Raw genomic sequence first — 23,382 nt, 5'->3', positions numbered from 1 at the left:
TGGTGAAAAACATCATAAAAGCATACTCTGTGGTTATTGTTTAACAAGCAGATTTTCCATATTTTTTTTTCTTGCCAGCTAAGCAAACTGCCCCCATCTACATGATTTATTTATGTACATTTCTCAGTTGATGAAGCTGTTATTTGTACCTTTTTCCTTTATATTGCGATATTCCCATGATTCTTACTTCACGGAGCTTTGTGCTGAATAATGTAAAGTGGACACATCAATGGAACAAAACATATTATTCCCCTAACTGCAAAAATGCAGGGATAATCTAGTTGGTTTTGTCTCAAATCTCCTTCACTTGATAAAATGTGTTTAGAAACATTTTCTAACAAACGGCAAGTACTTATACATTTAAACAGGCATTTGGAGAAAGAGTTCTGGCTTAGCATATCTTTAAGTGATATTTATTATTTTTTAAGGTAGAGATGTTTAAGAACAAATTTGGAAGTAAGATATTCTTGCTTATAGAAAATTCAGAAGTCAAAAATTTATAATTGATTGTGAATATTCTCGCTTATTGCCGTGCCTTGACTGGCCTTGCCTTCTCCTACTCTTCTCTTCATTTCTGAACCATACCTATATGAATGCTTCTGCTTTCACTAGGGAGCAGGGTTGCTTGGAAAAGACTAGATTAGCTTTCTTGGACCAGCAAATTTCATTATTCCTAGATGGCCTCGGGACTACAAATGTGACGCTGACAGGCTTCCTGGGTTCCGGCAGGTTGTTGTTTCAGGCTAGATGATTAGGATTTTGGCTGTCTGTATGTAGGGCAATCACAGTCCCACATGTCTACATTAGTAAGCATCCCAACTGTGCCATAGCCAGCTCCCCTGCATCTGCATCCTCTCAGCTCTGGCACAGTTGAAGTAGGGAAAAAGTAAACTCATTAATCTCTCAGTCCAGCTCATGCCCGAAAATGAATGATCTCTGTAGTAACAGGCTAGCAACCAACCTGTGTGATTTAAAGCAACCCAGGGAGTATTTTCTTTCAGCAGGGAAGCTGAAAGAAAAGCTTTCTAGCCTCACATAAGTTCCACTCTATCGCCATTAATGAATCATTGCTTTATCCATTCACAGTAGCTGGGATTTAAAAGGGCCAAGGCTTCATGGGCCAATAGGTAGTCAAATGTTGGAGTTCCTAGTTACAGTAAAACTAAGCTCTGTCGAAGCTCAGGTCAAAATCAAGTAGAGGCCACCGTAAGTGCATCTTGCCTATATAACTTCATAAACTTCATAGCAGGTTATGATCAGATCCTGAAGAAGTTTGGAGATGGCAGCTAGATGCCTTAAGTTTCAGGAGAATCCCTGAGGAACCGACAGACTCAATTGAGGAAGATTTTTATATTTATTTTAATTTTTGCTATGGAAGGCGATTTGAGGTTGGGTTTTGACCTGAAAGGTAAACCACTTTATTTGTTGAAAGTGCTATAAATTCTTGAAAATTGATTTATTTGTTATTTGCTTACATGTTATTTGACACAAGACTGTGCAATAAACAAAGACTGAGGCCAAGATTTTCAAGCGTAGTTGCTGACTGTAGGTACCTTCAGTTTTGTTGGCCAAACTTCAGAAAGTTTGTTTTCAGGGAAACTTCGGTGCCTTTCATAAGAGAAAATGCCCTAGCTCAAGGGTTCTTTGAAACTCACATCTTTAATAGCTGCTGCCTGACTCACCCACAAGATACTGAGGAATTTATTATTGTGCCTTTGCTTGCACAAAAACTTACCCTGATCAGTGACTGTGGTTCCCCGACCGCCAGTATTACACCATTTCAAGCAGAAGACTCTTCTGTAAAAAGCTTCATTTTTAAAGGGAGAGGAAACAAAGGCTTTCTGAAATTCAAACTCTTACAAGGGGTCATGTTCAAAAAAAAAAAGATAACCTAGGCATCCAGAGTACTTGAAAGCTTTGCAGATGTTCACCCAAAGGTCATACACTACTGTACAGTTTGGGAGAATCTGTACATAATCTGTGGATAAACATGATTTCTTCACCCAGGTTATAGTAATGATTGTCATAGTCCAGTGAATTGGTTAATCTATAATTTTTTATCATAAAGACAGGGCTAGATTCATCTTGCTGTATGTAGCAAAAGGACAAGAATAAAAAGATACCAGTTGCACCAAAGGAAACTCCAACTGGATATGGGGAAGGGGTGTGGGGGGGTGTGGGTGTGGGTGTGTGGGTGTGGGTGTATCAAAATAAGAGTGAGGAAGTACTAGAAAAGTTTTCCCAAAGAAGTTATAGGATCTCTGTCTTTATTTTCAAACCTGAGGTGACCAAGGCCCTGAGGAACTGGATCTAGATTTGCCCAGTTTAAATGTTAGCCCAGCTAACCTTCAGAGGTCCCATCCAACCACTGGTTTTTATGGTTCTAGATCAACCAAATGGTGCCCTTAGAAGCATAACACTTTCTGTTTCCAGTTTAGCAAGGAGCAAAATTTTGATCCTATAAATAGCAGCTATCAGATCTAGAATAGAAATTGCTTGGATATGTTTAAGGTTTCACAGCTTTTTGATCTTCCGTATCAGGAAGCCAGAAGAATGAGCTGCAGTAGCAGCAAGATATGAAAGAAGAGACAGAAAGTGAATACAGAGAGAATAAAAAAAAAGCACCTATTCTAGTGCAGATATAGATAATTAAAGTAATAAAAATGGAAGCTGTAGCAACTTTGTCCATTAGTTCTGAGACCTATTTTCGAGCGATATATAAAAATCAGTGTGAGCAAATAATATTTCTAATAACAAAAAGATCAACTGCCATGGATAAAGAAAGTAACTGGACTTAGAGTGAACTTTGCCATTCAATTTTTATTGGGTACACTAGCCAGACTGGAACTTAGAGAAAACTGGTAATGATGAACTGGAACAATCCCCACTTTGAGATACAGAGGAGTTTGAAATGGTTAATCTGCCTTGTTGGCTTCTCTGTCAAGTAGGTGCTGTCATGGAGGTTGAGAAGCTGAGATATGGAAAGGTTAAACTTGGCGTTATAAAACTGGAGAGACAAAAAGAGTATCTTTGGGCTTCACTGTCAGTATCTGTGAAGGTGCATCATAGTACAAGTATATTTAGCTAGAGCTTAATGATTTAATAGGTGAAAAAGCCCTTTTTTTTGGGGGGTGGTGGTGGTGGTGTGTCAATTCCTGGATGAATTGAAAAGTAGGAAGAAGAAAAGGGAAGTTGTGGTTAGGAGCACAGGCTAAGAGAATGAGGCTGCAACAGAATTTTTAATAGAGCATAGAGATGGCATTAAAGAGCAAATTTCATCTGTCAAGATGGAAGTAAATAGTGATATAATGAGAAACTGGATTCTAAAGATAGTTTTTAAAAAGATCTGGGAAGATACAGGTGCAGCAAGCAAACTCATTTGGCAGGCTCTGGGGCAAGCAGACATTGTTTTCAATTCCGTTCAGAAGCAACTAATAACCATTTGGCTTCTATTCACTATGATCAAACCTATGCTACAGAATCCAGCTTTTCAGTGATTGGGTGATATATTGGAAGCCAGAAATAAGTTTCCACATGGATCTCTTGAACAATCTGAACTCAATTTAACAATTGAAGAGGACAGAGATAAAGTATTACCTTCTTTGTAAGCTGATCAATAACAAGCACACCTCTGGGAAACAGATGCCAGTATTACCTTTTGAAGCTATTTCAGTGGCAGAAGCTGAACAAGTTCACAGGCTGCCTTCCCCAGAACTTACAGAGTCAGTAAATAATAGTAAGAAAAGGCTTTAATTCTCAGTTTCTTCCAGGTGAGATCGTATCCTGTCTTCCTTTGTCTCAAACATCTGCAACACTGTATAATACATGGCATCTGGTAAGAAAACTCAGGTGGTGAAATAAGAGTTAAAAACAAAGTTGCAGTGAAAAGTGAAAGTAAGCTATAGACAGAGAAGAAGGCAAATGAAAAAGATCATAGTACAAAATTAGTCCATGTATTTCAGAATTCAAAATGTCTAAAAAGAAGCTCCAACAGCCTCCATGTGCCTAACTCAAAGCAGTAATAAATAATGTGCCTTTTTGAAGTATTTAAAGCTTCCTAAATGTTTCCATGACTTCCCTGAACATCCCTTGGGCACTGATAAGGATATTTCAGCTCCCCTTTGAAGCACTTAGATAACCAGCTCCAGCATTACCTCCTCGTTGGAGCGAAAATCTAAGGTGAACAATGTGATGTAATGTGCTAAGAAATCTCACCGCATAACAAAGCAGAGTCATTTAAAACAAGGTAATACTCAGCTGCCAATCATAACCATTTCCACAAACGAAGAGCCCAATAGCCCATATGCCCTACTACTAGGCTGAACAATGTGGTTTTCTTCTTGTTCTCTTTTTACTCCTGTTCCTTCATCCCAATGTACATCAAGCTGTAACTATACAGTGTTAGCACTCTTTTAGCACAGAAGAGAGGGGGTATGAACCCACAAAGAGTAGGAAATAACGTGAACTGGCCACCTCATGTTTCCTTGTGAAGCTGTTCCTACCACTTATTTTGAGAAGTGGACAAACATAGTGTCCTATAGCTCCTGTCTCTTAAAAGCACACTAGAGGTGTGTCTACATGAGCAATTTTACATGAAAAAAAGGAGCTTCTGTAGCTTGAATTTGGCTTGCATCTGGGCTTGTGGTGTGCTCTCAATCTCCTAAAGCAGTTTCTTTTCCTGGTGGAGCTTAGTCATGCAAAAGGACATACTCTAGATTTTGTCACTTGCTGTTGGTCCCTCAGCAAATGGTGCTCTGTACAAGCCTAGGACTGGCAAATGGTGGAAACTTCAATGCTGGTAATTCCATTGTGACATCATGCAGTCCTAGAACTGTAACAGATTGCATCATGTCATACTGTGATTCTTCCCTCCTTGAACCACAGCCATCAGCAATGGAAACTCACTCAGTGAATGGAATTGCTGGTCTGTGCAATGCATTGCCTCCAAAAGGTCAAAGAAACCCTGCTGAGGTTTGGGTTTCAAGTGTAGCTGATAAATCAGAGCTGGTAAATGGGGCTTTGTCTTGAGTGAGGCCTTTGGAACAGACCATGAGGGGACTGAGAAGACATCTAATAAAGTGGCATATAAATGGTATCAGAAATATTGTGCTTTGCCATTCTTCATCTTCTTTGTATAAATTATGCTCAAATTGACTGATACAATATTGATTCAGAAGAGTTTTTACTTCTTTTTTGGTGGTTTGTTTTGTTTTTTTTTCCCTGCCAGGTGTTACTTGAGTGGGGACAGATAGTGATAATAATGACTAGTGCTTTTCCTTTTAATTTAGTAAGCCACTATCGGCATACGAAAAATTGTATTTGGGATTGTATGAATAGTGTATTTTATTGTGAGAACAATAGCAGCCACTTACCCTAGGACTCCTACTGATCCTGGAGCCTCCCATTGTACTAGTATGGGTAGATGAGTTGTACAATGCATTTTTCTAATAGTCTGAAGTTGTATGTTATATTCAAGTTCAAAAAAACTTCATCGCTTTAATAAATGCTGCATATTCTTCTAAGTGGTGGTCATTAAAGAGAGTGCTACTATATCGTTCCATTGTATTTAATTTGGGGCAGAAAGAGCAAACTGTATTTTGAGCAAGGTTTATTCCTTTTTCAATTTAAGTAATTTCTTTTCTAATCTAAGCTGGCCAAGTTCAATTTAAATTATTGTGCGAATTGTTGGTGAGGTGCTTTTATTTGAATCAGCAAGCATTTGGCCATGGCAAATGAGCTTCTAGCAAACAAGAACATTAGTACCAGGGGACATCTTTGAAAACTGCAGTTTGCTTTTGTGCACTGTGAAGAATTTTCTGTGTTAAATGTTATATTTTTCTTAAATATTGTTCCATTCAGGGTAAAAAGAGCTCCTTTCTTCTTCGATTTTCATCCCATTCTTCTATTATTATATATAAGGAAGTTTAACAGGTAAAAATAGAAGTGCTCAGGTTCCACCAGTTCTCCATTTTGTTCTTTTAACTCAATGACACTCTTCTAATGCATTTTTTTTTGTTTGGTTGGGTTTTTTGTTTTTTTGTTTGTTTGTTTGTTTGTTTTTTCCTAGCTGGTATAATTTCAAAACTACACATTAAAAAAAAAAAACATATGTGGTTTCTCATATTTGATTAGACTTCAGCAGTGCAATAAGCAGGGGTTCTCAGTCTTCAGACCACAGAGAGCTCAACAGAAGCATTTACTTGGCCAACAAAATATTTCTGTCGGCTTCCTTCTCAAAGGCAGAACAGAAGCTATCAAGGACTGTATGAAGCACTTTAGCAGCAGCCACAGCTGATCCTATCTGCTGGTTTTTCTGAGTCACTGCTTTACCTCCTAACCATACATCCCCTGTAGCTCTTCTGCATGTATGCATTAAATCCAGTGCCAAGAAACAAAAGGGTTACATGCACAAGGCTTTGATTGTATCTTGTGCATCCAGAATATACTGATTTATTAAGCATGTGCAAAACTGCTGTCCTTTATATATTCAATTAACTAGAGTTTTCCAGGCCATGAAAAGTGTTCATTATTTATGCAAGGCAATCAGACTGAATGTACACAGTAGGGCATCCTAGGATGTGGCAAGGATTGTATAATATGGTTCTCCTCAAGCCCACACCTCCCTGCATCTACTTCCCTGCCCCTGCCACCACCCCCCCCCCCAAAAAAAAAAAAAAGAAAAGAAAAAGGGGAGAGGGGACAAAAAGCCTGGGATTATTCTTTTAGGCTGTTACAACAGAAAATGGAATAAAGTCTGCAGTTTCCAGACATGGAAACATGGGCATGTGATCATTCATGCTGCTGTGTTGTTAGAATGGTCCCCGGACACATGGCAGGCCATGCCAGCTAGATCTACTGCAGACAATTCTGAGGATGGTGAAGCAGCTAGCATGGGTCAGCCCCAGAATGTAGTTTGTGAAAACCTAACTCCGCTTTGGAGGGTGAGGGAGTATCACAGAGAAAGATTGTGCTATACTGTTTGGACACACGTTTCCTTAACCTTAATGATTACATTTAATTTACAGTATATCTCTTGCTTTTGCATGTAACCCACACACAACTTCTCAGTCATACCATACACACCACTCCTAACCACCTGTCACATTCAAATTGGTATTGCTTAGGTCTAGTTTGTCTGCACTTGCTGCCAGTGTGAATTGTACTTTCATATTTCTATACTGCCCCACCAGCTGCCCCAGTTATTCACCTACTCACCTGAAGAATGATTTATCTGGGAGAGGAAAGGAAGAAAGATTCATGCCTACCAAACTGTCTTTGAAATAGGTGACTTTCACTGTTTCTAATAAAGGTAGAATAAAGCTGAAGTCTCTTTCTACTAGGTGGACATGTTCGTAATTCACTGTGTTTCAGAGAAATTTGCAAGGATTTGCATGAGCAGTGAAGGGATCTTGTGCTCTCAGTAAGGAATGGGATCATCCAATTTGAGATTTCTTTTCAGATACTCCTAACTCTCCTTAAAAGCAAGATCCTCCAGAAAATGAATTACTGATGTAGAATTAAGGGATGAGTTGAATTTTCCTTGGGAAGTGCCTCTTTCTCCTGATTGTCTCCTGAAATGAGCAAAAGTCTTAATTACCAAAGTTTATGCACCGTCCAGTTTTGAGATTTTATTAATTATTATTATTCATGTCTTTCTAGTTTTTTTTAATTCATTTATTCTTTTGTGTGTGTGTGTGTATGTGTTTGCATTCAAATACATGTACTGAACTGTAGGGGAGAGGGACCTGGGGGTCCTAGTGGACGACAGGATGACCATGAGCCAACACTGTGCCCTTGTGGCCAAGAAGGCCAATGGCATCCTGGGGTGTATTAGAAGGGGGGTGGTTAGTAGGTCTAGAGAGGTCCTCCTTCCCCTCTACTCTGCCCTGGTGAGACCCCATCTGGAATATTGTGTCCAGTTCTGGGCCCCTCAGTTCAAGAAGGACAGGGACCTGCTGGAGAGAGTCCAGAGCAGGGCAACAAAGATGATTAAGGGAGTGGAGCATCTCCCTTATGAGGAAAGACTGAGGGAGCTGGGTCTCTATAGTTTGGAGAAGAGGAGACTGAGGGGTGACCTTATTAGTGTCTATAAATATATAAAGGGGGAGTGTCACGAGGATGGAGCCAGGCTCTACTCAGTGGCAAACAATGACAGGACAAGGGGTAATGGGTACAAACTGGAACACAAGAGGTTCCACTTAAACTTGAGAAGAAACTTCTTCTCAGTGAGGGTGACGGAACACTGGAACAGGCTGCCCAGGGAGGTTGTGGAGTCTCCTTCCCTGGAGACATTCAAAACTCGCCTGGACACATTCCTGTGTAACATTATCTAGGTGTTCCTGCTCCGGCAGGGGGATTGGACTAGATGATCTTTCGAGGTCCCTTCCAATCTCTAGCATACTGTGAATACTGTGAACTCAGGGTTCCTGTTTTGAATTCTTGACATACTCTGGTAAGAGTTATAGTTACATATCAGTCACTGCCAAAAGGGTGACAAGCGAATGCTGACTGGAAGACGTCCATGCTATCCAGTAGTGTGTGATCCCCTTGAAATCACAATAACTGGGTAATGTTGTGCAAATTGACCCTATGGTTAGGAATCAAGCAGGTAGCATTTTTTTACGCAGTTACTAATATTTTTCTGGTGCTGAAGCAGTAAGATTTAATAAACACATGAATACTTAGTTTGTGAAAGATAGGGTTTATTATGTTCTGGGATTTTCAAACTGCAAGTATATCCATTTAAATTTTCAGTGGGCTCTTGTGGTTTTGTAAAATCCCATGAAGTGCTTAGTTGAATCCTACATTAGTTACATGCCTTAAGAAATCTGGCCTCTAGAGTTGAAAGACTCTTGGACAATGGCCCTGTTGTTAATCATTATTTCCAGTATAATGTAACAAATGTTCTAACCTTGAAAGGAGGCAGGGGAGTAAAACCCTAGGCCTGCCTCCTCATCCTTTTTCCTTCCAGGTTTTATTCTTTCACAGCTGTAGCAGTACAAAGCAGCTACAACTAAGAATATGAGTCATCGTTGCAATCGTGATTAACGTAATGCCCATGTGTAGATTTATCTTTAGACTTTCAATTTGATAAACTGTTGGCATGTAAATATTTCCTTGAAGAAATTCCAGTCCAGCTGCTTTTGTTTACAAATCTATCAATGGTTAACACCACAGAATGTATTTTCCAGTATCTGAATTGTAATTACAACTTGTTTAATTGTGAATGAATTATAAAATGGGAAGACAAAACTAAATAATAAATATTTTGCAGATCTTGGCACCATGCCAGCTTTGCCTGCATTAATTTTGGAAATGTGAGGACATATGTTTATAAGTCTTCATACTACTATTCTTTCTGATTATTTCTTTGTACTGTTACTTGTGCAAGAAACTCTTTTTGACTAATTATTTCTATTGTTCTTATTTTGGCTTCAGAGGTTCTTATGCTTGTTTCTTGTTTTACTTCTTTACTTCTGTTTGATCATTCTATGGATTTAATTAAGAGTTTTGATACACCAGTTACAGTAACATCTAAACTGACCTGAATACTGAGTATTTGCAGGTTTGAAAAAAAAACAACATTTTGAGATACAGGATCAAAGAAGCTCTGGAATTTCACTTGTGTTTGGCAGCAGGTTATTGGGTTTGCTTGTAGGTGTTTTGACCAGCGATGCAGAGAGACGTGCTTTGAATTTATTGAATTCTCACTGCTTTGTATAATCATTTGTTACAACTTAATTGCAATTCCGTACAATTTGCATAGATCAGCTCTGGAGACAGACTATGAAATTTATTATCCCTAAATTAGGATAGCTAAAAGTTAGATTTGAGATACATTTTTTTAGACCTATTTATAGCCAATGAGCAAAATACACACCTCAAAAGAATAAATCATTTGTTAATCAACCCTTGGTTGCCTATTTTAGGATTAGAACTATCGCTTGTGAAAACGCCTATTTGTCTCTATTAGTCAATGAAGCTGTACATTGTAGCCAAGAGCTATGGCAGGAGATGAGGTTTGCCTGTAAGACATGTTGGGAAGCAGCTTGACTTTACTAGTCCATTCCACCAAACCACACCAAACCAAACTTCTTCCAGCATTTCACAATTTCACATCTTTTGCATATGTACCTAGTATCCTTCCAACTAGTGACACCACTCAGAGGAACAATATATATATATATATATATATATATATATATATACACATAGCTAGAACCACCACTTCTGTTTATATTTGGGAAGCAATGGTATGACTTGCTGGTTTCTTCATGTTGATTATGATAATCAAGAATGTTTATGTGTATCTGCTGTGCAGAATCTGAAAGGCACAATAGTGAGGTAGGATGAAACAGCATCTGACCTTTTTCTTTGTTTCTTTGGAGACTGGGACAGTTGGAAGAATTGAATATTTTTAATGTTTTGTTTTTTTTTTAATGGCTTTTTTAAAAGTTAAATGTTTTGAGATTTAAAAGTAAATTCACATTATACTATACCCTATGTTTGTCATGATTTTTCACTTTTCTATACAAGAAGTAAAAGAATATTTTACAACACAGTGTAGAAGTAACGTAACTATGAAGAGTGAACTTCAATTCATGTGCCATAAGAGTCTAACTTTCACCTATTAAATCATTCTTCCAAAAATAAATTCCCTGTTGTTACAGAAAAGTGTTTATGAAATACTCAGGAGGAAAATCTTGTTTGCTTAACTCAGTTCTATAAATATAGGTGGCCTTGGTCTTTCTCTAAGACTAGCAAAGTCACCCTTTTCTCCTTTGGCTATATAGTTAATTTAGTCAACTAAGACTGCTTTCTTAGGTACCTAACTGAAGTAGTCAGTCTCATGACAATCATGAACTTTTTGTTCTTTCACATTTGAACCTGTAGAAGCATGTGGAAGGCTGCTGGACTGTCTTTATGGAAAGAGTTTCTGTTTTCTCATCAGTAATGGGTAGTGGCCACAAACTGAAAATTTTCTAGTTCAGATATAACACACTCACAGACATAACTATCTTTATATTCAGTCATTTTTTTTCTCAGTTTACATGTACTGTCTGTACATATTATAGACAGTCTTTTACAGTTTCATTGTATCAAGGAGTGTAGGTTAGGAAGTCAAATGGCAGTTTAGAGGCTCTTGAAAATATGTATCCACCTCCCCCCCCCCCCTTCAGCCTGTGATACTGTTTTAATGGTACTACTCTCCATAAAAACGCCTTAAGCAGGTTTTTGTTCCACTGGATTAAAATACATTATTTCTGCTTTCTATAAAAAATAATGAGCAGTCTTTCTCTTAGCTACTTGTTAATCTACAGAATCCAGATGATGAATGGATAGCTAGTTATTTTTGTCCCTATTTATTTAAGTTAAAATTCTGAAGGTTTGGTTAGTAGATGTAACACTTAGAGATTAACTAGGTACAATATTGATTAACTCTACAACTCATAAAGCCACTAGAAAATATTTTGCTGTCTGTTTCACTGACTTCCATATAATCAGCCTATGAATTATATGGCTAATCTTGATGGGCTGACAATGTGAATGACAAATTTATTCAGTAGAGTATTTTTGATGCATTTTATCTTCCTCTGGTACATTATCAAAAATGAAACTTTGTCCATAACATTTAGAATACCTGTTGTAAGTAGTTGCCATCTAGTGCCAGCACTCGTTTCTATTCATAGATAATGGGGCAACACTTGAGACTTTGGAACGCAATATGTTTCTCTCAATTTCTAATGGAGTCATGCAATGTCATGTTCATAATGGAAAGTAAATAACATGCCTTGACATGAAAGAACACTTCAGGCAATCTTTAAAATAACTGAGGATGGTGGAGGGTTAAAAAGATGAAGAGAATGAGTAGGAGAACTGCAGCTTCACTCACTCACATCTCCAACATCCTCGTTTGCTGAACGCATGGTGCTCATGATCTGGCTGTGAATTTATCTGATGGGACAGCAAATCATTCTTCTGGCTTTCTCATAAAATGCTAATTCCTTTAGGGGGATATATGAAAAAGAAGAATAACACTGTGAGATATTATCATCACAACAAAAAGATCCATTCAGAAAAATAGCTCTAAAATGGCATTATGTCATTGGAAGAGTTGGATTTGTGCTGTAGTCCCTTGACAAACAAATTTGGTCACTTTCAAATTTTCTAAGTTTAAATTTAAAGTGAGAGCTTTCATGCCAATTTAACCAGGTATGTGAGAACTTAGCAGCTTAGCATTGGGTGTTTTTTCAAAGCATTATCAACAAAATTCTTCATTAAGAGTTTATTAACTATTCTGTTCTTGTGATTTTTAAAAGAAGCTAACTCAGTCTCCTGTACTGATTTTTCAGCAGCCAATCAAGCAGTAAGCCTTTTCTGTTTTTTAAAAGAATGTGAAAGGAGAGCTATGGAAAGCAAAGGTCACATTGAAACAATCCCTTTAAAATCATGCTAACCTCTAAAGGTATAGGCCACTATGAGGAGTTCAGGCAAGGGCTTCCCAAGTGAGTATGTACAGTAAATTAATAGTTTTTTATTTGAATGCAAATAACAATAAGGTAACAATTCAAGATTATTTTTTTTTCCCCTTGGGCTTTTGGTTTTACCTACTGAATTCATTTATCACACTGTGTTTTCTCACCTCTATTTCAATACAGTGGACTGTAGTTCTTAACTTTGCTTCGGTCCTGGTTCAAGGTCCCAAGCTCTGAGGCAGTGTGTAAAGTTGGGCCTCTGATTCACACTTAAGAGATCATGAAAGCTGTGATTTTCAGATTAAAACTCCTGTCATTGTTGACATCTAGAAAATTAGATTACAGATCACCTCTGTATGAAGAATCATCTACAGCTGCCTTTAGAACTCTTGGGATGAATTCTACAATCGGTCTTATCCATAACTTACAGTCTTAATGAGCCCTCTAAACCAAAGTGAAAATATCAGATAGTAAAGAGATTTTTTTACTACCCTTTCATTATTTCCTTTAAGACTTTATTCCCAGGCTTCAGCCCTCTGTCTTCTGTGTGTGATTATAGCTATGTGTGAATACTGCTGATTGCATTGTGAGATTGCAGATGATTAAAAAAAGAGTGTAGTAGGAAGTGAGATTTACCTCTTGACTTCTATCTTTTCCATCTGCTGTAATACTCACACACACACACATGCACATGCATACACACTTTAGTTTCTGAGAGCAAAGTCATCTTGGTGATGAAAATAAGTGAAACTGATCTTGCCAAGAGTAATCTCCCTCCACCTCCCTTTCCTTTTCGCAAGCCTGTCTAAACCCTGAGCTGACACTGAACGTGATGCCCACAACTTTAATTCTAAACCCTGATCCAGCCAGCTTAGAGATAAATTCTGTTTCCTTTCAGAACCTAAGGAACAAAGTTACACTGAGAAGCAAAGAACCATTATGCCATACTTCTTTCCTGATGGAAGAAAGCTCATAAGGTTTCTGTTGCACCTGCTGTACAACTTCTAGAGTGTGCAGAGGACTCACAAGAATTTGGCTAGAAAAAAAGCAGAATTTATGGGTCAAGTCTCTTTTGAACCGTATCGTGTTACTGTTAACTACAGCTTAGTAACTACTACTGTTACTACAGCTTAGACCACTTCCTGTGGGTTGTGGCCTTTTCCAAAAACATTTTCCTGTGAATGGCTGCAACATTGACTCTAATTATATTTTTATTTTTATTTTTTTTTACTTTTCACTGCACTCATCCCACTTTTCTCATACCCTGACTCTTATCCCATTTAAAATCACTTTGTAAGCCATTCTTCTCCAGGTAGCTTACATCTATCATGCTGTCCTTGTTGTGTTATCAAAAAGAACAAAACCAAACCAAACCAAACAAACAAACAAAAAAAAAACACAACCAAACTGATCTTTCAGAACATTTCAAAACTCAAATATTGTCTTAAACAAGCAAACAAATAAATAACAAAAAAAAGAAGAATTATCCTAGTCACTACCTGTTCATTTATGATGCAGAACAGATTTGCCATGTGAAAGAGTCACAATATGCAATGTATGCATCTTCCTACAAGAAAGCAAGTTAGCTACGACAAAGATCTCTAAGCATTTTTTTGCATTAAGTTGGCTACTTACAAGACTTATATATCCCACATACAAGATTAATTTTCTTTCAGTACATTTTAAATCATTTCATGGATACGGTAATTACACTATACTCAAACCATGTCAATCAGTCACCACTCTGAATCAATACAGTAGGTGTTTTTAAACTATTTATAAATAACAATACTCATATATGCCAAACATCTTATAAAAGTATAATTAGAATAAAGAGCATATTTGTTCTTGTATTGATTTAACTCCTTGTCATGCTCTGTAGGGTTGGCATATATATATATATCTTTCTTTAAATTCAAGTTTACTTTGTTCAAAGTTGTTCAACTTTTTCTTTTCAGTGGAGTTTTCCTTACTTGCCTCATTTCAATTTTCATTCTCTGTTACAGATAATCATGAAGTGAAATGGATCTATAGGCTTATTTGTTTAAATACAGAAGTGAATAGTTTTACAGGCAAAATTGCAGCTGTTCACTTTTCACTGGAAACTAGTTGAAGGAGACTCCCTGGAAAATGCTGTACAAATGGTTGACTGAAAATATTAATTTTCCATGAAGATTGTGCCTTGCAGAAAAGTGCAGGCTTGGGGGTGAGCTTAAGAAGATACTAAGGAAACCATGGTCAATATAGGTTATCTCAGCTGTTTTGAAAACTACTCTTGAAGTGTGCCTGATGAAAATTTGATGGAAATTTAATGCAAATAAACATTAAATTTGTATAATGTATCTGGATTTTTATTTTATTTATTTTATTTTATTTTTCTCTTCAGTGATTATGGATTTATTTCCTCTCAGAATTATACACAGTGAAATCCTCCTGCAAGTGAAGTATCTCACATGACTTAACACCTGGCCTATCAAAGTATGAAGAGAAAACTGATATGAACCTTCAGTGTTTCCTCTATTTTTTTTTATTTATAAACTAAGAAAATTTTGTACAGCTTCAGTACAAAATGATGTTAATTAAAAGACAGTCTTAAGTTCATGAACCTTAACAAACCTTTTGATAAACCTCATTTATGCTTGGTATTTGTAGTGAAGCACAATACCGTAAGAGTTTCACATGGTTTTGGGTTTCATTGCAAACATCTTGAATGTTATCACTACTACTTTGAAGGTATAAAATGCCATGGAGCAAATCTTCACTAGGTGTAAACTGACATCTTTGCAGTGAGTTCGCTGTCAGCCAACACCCTTCATGATTTGATCCTTTAATTAATAAGCAATACTTGTCACTGACCCCAATTAAAATGAACAAAAATAATATCATATCCTTTCAGTGCAGAAATATGCAAGATTTATGCGGATGATATACAGGATTTTAAGTTCCATTTTAAAGAAATTAACTTTTTGTCTAGAAAATAGATCTTATTATAACTGCAATGAATATGCTGACACATTACTGTTATACATGCAATCGATATTAGCCAGATAATTCTTTTTGCTTAATCTATAGCATTTTTCCTGTCAGAACAGCATTAGTTATGCAAAAGTGGTCATACATTGTCAAACTGAGAGACTCATCTTGATTATTCCTGGTTATTTTGAGTATAAGTACAATCCACCCTGACTGTTAGTCTGCCCTTGGGAGCCAAGCAATTTGGCTGTTATTATAATGAGGTGTGGCTCATCATAAGGGTGATTATAATGGAGTCTAAGGGAATAGGGAGTCAAGCCTACTGTATATTATCTTTCATTTTTAAAGACTATACTTTGGAATAATGGTTGAGTATTATAGCATTTTTGTTCATTGTGCATCTTCAGGGGTTGAGATATCCTCCAATGGACTATTTTGATACTAATAGGAAAGCACGTTTAGAACATGAAAATCCCTGTATCTGTTCCTTCAGGCAATTTGTTCAGAGTGTAATTCACATCTGATGAATACTTGGTGACACTGAATGGTCCAGTGAAGATTGGTGCTAATTTTGCAGTAATGCTCTCTGTTGCAACTGTGTCTGAGTTTCACCAGTTCATGAGCATTTAAAAATCACTTGTATCTGTTAGTGATCATAATATTACTTTCTATCCTGTAATTTCCTGCTGAAGTTGCCCTAAAGTGGTTGTAAATCTGAACTGTGATTTTATAATTTTCTTGCTTTTCTGAAGAGGACCACATCTAGAAACAGCACAGTTTTTTTCAAATTATAAGGTGTTACTTTCAGGGAAACACAAAAGTTGTTATAAAAAAAAAAATCTGCTACAGTTTTTCCCAGTTCCTCCTTGTGAACAACATCATTGGTGAGTGCTTATTTTGATTAAAACTGAATTCCTTAAAATGTCACCAGAAAAGCCAAAAAATATTTTAATCTTCTTACTACGGGATGTTAGGGGGTTTAATGTTACAGTTATATGAAAGGTTTGTCAGATGAAAGAACAACCCATGTCATATAAAATTATCTTCTGTAGGGGCTTTCAGTGTATCTCTCAAGTGTGCTGATGTTGAATAGGAATTGCTCTAAGAATAAAACAAAAACAAAAAAATCCCAAGGTATGTAGGGAAACATAATTCAGTGTGCATGTGTGTATTTCATACATTGTTACAAGAAGGATAGACCTGTTCTGACAAAACTGGAGCATGGCCTTCTCAATCAAAAACCTTGGGTATATATACATAAATGTAAAAAAATTACCTCCATTCCTTTCAGTTCCCTGAAGAACATAATATTAGTTTCTACTTTCCTCTTTTATGAAGTAGTCTAATAGCCTCAAAAATCAGTAGAAAACTTTTTTTAGTACTGGCACATTTTGTGAGTACAGGCAATTCTCTTTACTTATCATTTTGTCCAGCTCTTACCATACCTTTTAAATTTGGACAGTATAAAGCCAGACCTTAATCCATTTGATTTAAAGACCTAGCATTTGATGACTTGAAGGATTACAACAGTAATAATAGTAATGAAATAAATGAAGAAATGTAGCTCTCTATATATATAGAGAGAGAGACTTGTTGAAATATTTACCATCAGTTTAACCTACAGTTTAAAAGAAGACAGGTAAAAAAGCTGCAGCTCAAACCCAAAAGCTCCGTATCAGTGGTTGTTCATGAATCTGCTAAATTTTACACCTCACTGCACCACTGACTGCCCTGAAAAGATTGCAATTTAATTGCAATTAACAGGCAATATAAAATATATATATAGTGACTTGGTTTCTATAGAACATTCTGTGAAGTGTTAGCACATTACAAGAAGCATATTGAGAAATATATGTATAGCATAAACTTTAAAGAAGCTTTGTTTAGTGCCAGGAATCAGAGATTACTCTTTGTCAAAAAACATGTGTGTCACTGGTGGATACTTTTCATAGCTAATTCTGGGAGAAAGAATACAGAATAATAAATGTCAGGGAAAATATATGTTTCATAAAACTACCTTTATAAAACTGTTGGATGTGGCATTTTAATAGAGAAATTCTTACACTCAAAATTGCTTCAAGTTTCCAAATGATCAAGGAAATATATATTTGTGACATTAGTTAAGTTCTAGTTATGTTAATCTTTCTTAAAGCTTGCTCCTTCAGTTTCTTCTAATAGTTATTACTTCAGTTTATTATTATTATTGCATGTCAGTGCCATGGAGAGTGGAATCAAGTGATCAAGTCATCAGCAAGTTTGCTGATAACACCAAGCTGTGTGGTACAGTCAACATGCTGGAAGGAAGGAATGCCGTCCAGAGGGACCTTGACATGCTTGAGAGGTGGGCCAATGCCAGCCTCATGAACTACAACAAGACCAAGTGCAAGGTCCTGCACCAGGGTTGAGACAACCCCAGGGAGAACTACAGCCTGGGCAGAGAATACATTGAGAGCAGCCCTGAGGAGAAAGCCTCAGGGGTGTTGGTTGACAAAAAGCTCAACCTGAGCCGGCAGTGTGCATGCACTTGCAGCCCAGAAAGCCAACTGTACCCTGGGCTGCATCAGAAGGAGCATGGCCAGCCGGAGGAAGGAGGTTATTCTGCCCCTCTACCTCACTCTTGTGAGACCCCACCTGGAGTATTGTGTCCAGCTCTGGGACTCCCCAGCACAAGAGGGATGTGGACCTGTTGGAGTGAGTCCAGAGGAGACCATGAAGATGATCAGAGGGCTGGAGCACCTCTGCTATGATGACAGGCTGAGAGAGTTGGGGTTGTTCAGCCTGGAGAAGAGAAGGCTCCATGGAGATCTTAGAGCAGCCGCCCGTACCTAAAGGGGGCCTACAAGAAATCTGAAGAGGGACTTTTCGCAAGGACAGGTAGGGATAAGACAAGGGGGAATGGCTTTAAACTGAAAGAGGGTGGATTTAGATTAGGAAAAAATTCTTCACTGTGAGGGTGGTGAGGTACTGAAACAGGTTGTCCAGTGAAGTTGTGGCTGCCCCATCTCTGGAAGTGTTGAAGGCCAGGTTGGATGGGGCCAGGTTGGACTGGTCTAGTGGCAAGTATGCCTGCCCATGGCAGTGGGGTTGGAACCAGATTATCTTTAAGGTCCCTTATAACCCAAACCATTATATGATTCTACTTTGAAATTATTGAGTATTAATTGCTCTGTTAGAAAATGCTGCATCAGGACCTCATAGCAGCCTTCCAGTATCTGAAGGGGGCCTATAAGGATGCTGGGGAGGGACTCTTCATTATGGACTGTAGTGACAGGACAAGGGGTAACGGTTTAAAACTTAAACAGGGGAAGTTTAGATTGGATATAAGGAGGAAGTTCTTTACTATAAGGGTGGTGAGGCATGAGAATGGGCTGTCCAAGGAGGTTGTGAATACTCCATCCCTGGAGGTGTTCAAGGCCGGGTTGGACAGACCCTTGGGCGACGTGGTTTATTGTGAGGTGTCCCTGCCCGTGGCAGGGGGCTGGACCTAGGTGATCTTAAGGTCCTTTCCAATCCTAAGCATTCTATGATTTTGTGAGTCTATTCTATAATATTTGGAGACAAATACGGGCAGTAAATATATGTCTCCAAATTACACTTCTCTCCTGCAAGCTATGGAATTTTCAGTAAAATCTCAAAGTGTCTTGTAATGGTGTCTACTTTTCAGTCTTTGAATGTCTGGTAAGGCAGGAGATCTTGCAAAAATTTTTCAGCCGTACTGTGCTCAAAGCATGAAATGCCACCCGACAGTCTATTTCTAAAGCTAGAAAAGTTCCTTTCTGGCATGTGCAGTGTTCTGTTGCCATATGCTAATATCCTGTCTTTCCTCTGAGCATCTTTCTGCATGAATGCTCCCTGGCCCCCATGACATGCCTCTATGTGAACTGTAAATACACTTTTAAAATCTTGGAAAGCTTAAAAAGGCTTGATGACTGGTGCTTGCTAGGCATATTGCGAGACCTTGTAATTCAGCTGGTGTGCTCAAAAGGGACAACATATTTCACTGTAATACTATGTAAGGTTGAACACTGAGTGACATCTTAGACCTCCACGAATTGTAGCAGAATATAATGACTTTTGACCATTGCCTGAATGTTTAAAGTGTAGGTATATTTGAAACAAAAACAAACAAACAAAAAATAAAAACAACAACAAAAAAACCCTGTATAGGATTTTTTCCCTTACTTTTCCAGGAAAGAATGATCTAAATATCTTTCTGAACATGATCAGAATGTGTAAGCAGGATGTACTGGGAAATATTTTATTTAAATACCATTAAAAATTCTTAGACTTAGTGACTGCTAATAATGGTTTTGACATTGCCAGGGTAAAGTGTTTGGGCGAGATGAATAGCTGGATAATAACTGTTATTTATCCAAACCTGTTTTGTTTGGGGCTTCTTTTTGTTCCCACTTGAAAGGAATTGAGAGAATTAGCTTTTTCCATTTCTTTCAGAACAGAATAGAACAGAACAGAGCAGAATACTTCAGTTGGATGGCACCTACAAAGATCATCCAGTCCAACTGCCTGCCCACTTCAGGGCTGATCGGAAGTTAAAGCATGTTATTAAAAGCATTGTCCAAATGCCTCTTAAACTCAAACAGGCATGGGACATCAACCACCTTTCTAGAAAGCCTGCTCCAGGCTTTGACTACCTTCCCTGTAAATAAATGTTTCCTAATATCTAGTCTGAACCTCCCCTGATGCAGCTTTGGACCATACCAATGCTCCCTGTCACTGGATGCCCAGGGACAAAAGATCAGCATCTCCCTCTCCACTTCTCCTTCTCAGGAAGCTCTAATGAGCACTGAGGACACCCTTCAGCCTCCTTTACTCCAGAAGAAAATAACAAGTCTCCTTTTGTTATCCTGTTCTCCAAACTAGACAAGCTCAAAATCCTCAGCAGCTTCATGCAGGATGTTACTTCCAGGCCCTTCACCAACTTTCATGCCCTCTGCGGATGCATTCAAGTACCATAACAATTTGGGGCCCACAACTGCACTCAAGGTAAGGCTGCGCCAATGCTGAATACAGTCTTTCGACTGGCTGGTTTTGCGGTGTTTGATGCATCCCAGGATGAGGCTTGCCCTCTTGGCTGACAGGGAACACTGCTGACTCCCACTGATCCTGCTGTCTGCTAGCACCCCCAGATCCCTTTCTGCAGGGCAGCTGCATAATCCAGCCCAGGATCTGTCACCTTGGTTTACACTGTTTTTTCTAGCTAGGTGAAGTCATGTCAGTTATGTGGGGTAATGTACTTTTTGACGCAGTAAACAATTGCAGAAGGGGAGGGATCCTGTGCCTGTAAGCAAAAAAGTGAAGACCATAATTCACTTTCTATGGGTGAAAAAAAACTGAAGTTGTTCTGGAAAATATTTGGAAATGTATGGCAACTTTATATGTAAAGGACCTGTATCATGCAAAACAGCTACAGTATGAAGTTATATAATACTATTTTTCCACAACTGACACATAAATAGAACAATTCAAAGCAATTAAAAAAATCTTTCCTCCTTTACTTTCCTTACAGCTCTGAACTTAAACAAAAGGTTTAGTGATTTCTTCTGGTGGCATTTCCTGGATTTATTTCTCAATAATGACACTTTTGGGAGCAATTCTATAGGGAATGAGATTGATCACCCATCACTGCTGCTGATGTGCTGTTTAACCAAGCTGGTGAACCATAAACTGTCATCAGAGAGGGTATCAGACTAACAGCGTGTATCATGCAGCTTACTCTCCTGTGCGCCTGACAATGATGATAATTCTCTTAGTCCATTAGACAGAACAAGGACTCGCTAAACAAAGTATTGCAGTGGTAGACTTTGTGCGACCCAAAAAAGAAACCAAATCCTCCTAGATGGGCTAAGTGGAGACATAAACTGAAGTCATAGGTCATGGAGCAAGAAGTCTAGTGCTTCATGCATTAATAGGACTTTGACATACAGACAAGATTTCTGAAGGTGAAGCTTTCTTTCGTAGTAGTAAATATGCTCTAAAAACGGGTAAGCATAGCTAGTTCTTTTGAGCAGTGAAGAATTCTTGCTCCAAAATCATGTTAGTGTAAATGTTTTTTTTCAAAGAAATACAAAAAAAACACCCCAACATAACAGTTTAAAGGAATAAACAATGTTTATATTTTTAGTTATTGTTACGTATTATGTACCTGGTGCTTTAATGTTGCCGTCTGAATAAACATGATTAAAAAAGTTATGATTACTAGATAAAGTTTATGATCCAAGGCCTCAAACCTATGAAATTTTAAGGACAAAACCTCAAGGGACGTGCACAGGTTGATGAAGATGTATATAACCTGGTGATTGACATTTACATTCTTTTTTACACTTGCATTCATAGTTCTTACTACTGACTTCCAGAGCATAATTCATCTCATCCTTATGGTGGCATTTTTAACAAGTGAGATAACCTAAAATTACCTATTATTATGCATTTAGAAGGTATACAGAGATCATCTTAGAATATCTATCCTATACAGTAACTATAACTGTCTGTGCACAAATCCTATGAGACAAATCCCATACCTTCTGTAGAAACTAAAGCCTTTGTAAGCCTAAGGTCAGTACGGCTAAAGCAGAAAGTCTGCCCCTTCCTCTGAGCAACTCATTGTCTATTGGTCAAACCAATAACTGAGTCAGTGAATGTTGGCTTGTATTTCCCAGTATTTCTCCATCTGTATCCATACTATGGCCTCTTTTTTAACTGCAAGCACACGGAGTCAGTAAAAGCTCTTTCAGTGGATAGTCCCTAGCACACAGGAACTTGTAGGACCTGTGAAAGTAATTAGTCTGGCAGCAATAACAATAATGAAATAATAACAACAGTAATACTAATAGCATATAAAAATGCAAGCAAACAAGAAGAGATTTAACTGGGAAAAATAACTTTGAAGAGACTGTTTTCTGTGTGTGTTGTCTGCTAAGAATTCACACAGGTATAATAGCATTGGGAAGCTTCAAAAAGAAAGTTAAACAATTGCCCTAAAATTAAGCAATACTCTCACTACATTAAGAGGTAGGAAAATTACGTACTGATTCCAGCAATCATCAGAATAATCATCAGAGCTCCAAGGACACTACCAGACCTCATTGCCCCTGAACAGCCCCTCCAGGGCTTCTCCCACCCTGCCCATGGACCCCATTTCAGTCCCCCAGGGTCTCACCCCAGTGATGCCACAACGGGACTGGGTCTCCAACTACCTACAGGTCTCCTCTTCCTGGCCACGGCCCCACCAAGTTGCACCTAATCAGGGACGCATGCTCCAGCCCAGCCTCAACCCATCTCTGTGGAGAAGCCTGATGCTTGGAGCTGGGGCTGCCCTTCTGTCCCCTGGCTGCTTTGCTCCTGGCTAGAGAGTGGGATGGGTCCTGAGTGACAGGGATGCATGGGGAAACCCTCAGCTTCTACCGCCAGCACTGCCCTGACAAGCTGGGATATAATTCATCCTTCAATTGAATGTTATGTAAATACCTCATCTTCAGGTATTTGTTAATTCTTATGCACGAGGAATAGAAAGATTTTTTTCTCACTGGTAGAAAAACTCAAATTTTCAGAAAATGTCAACAGGACAGTCATGAAGAGAAGCAATATCTACTGACTCTTACCCTTTCATTACAGACAATGTGACTTTATTTACTACTTTCTCAGGTAAGAATATATTAAAATTGTTACTCATTATGATACCACTGATTTTTTTGTTGTTGGTTTTTTGTTTGTTTGTTTGTTTTTGTAAATAAACCCATAAATTAGTAAATGTAAAAGCAAACAAAGTGCTCATCCCTGTCTTTGTAAGTCTGAAAATTAGACTCTGGTCATGGTAGTGTAGCCTTTCGTGTTTTAAAGGAATGCTTTTCTGGGTCTTTTATATACCATGGAGTCCATAGATTTTTATAAAAACCCTTAGCGGAACAGAACTGTC

Source organism: Pezoporus occidentalis, unplaced genomic scaffold (assembly GCF_034315485.1).
Source record: "Pezoporus occidentalis ecotype Australia unplaced genomic scaffold, CSIRO_AGI_Poc_V1 ctg5, whole genome shotgun sequence".
Classification (NCBI taxonomy): Eukaryota; Metazoa; Chordata; class Aves; order Psittaciformes; family Psittacidae; genus Pezoporus; species Pezoporus occidentalis.
This window is presented reverse-complemented; position numbering follows the sequence as displayed.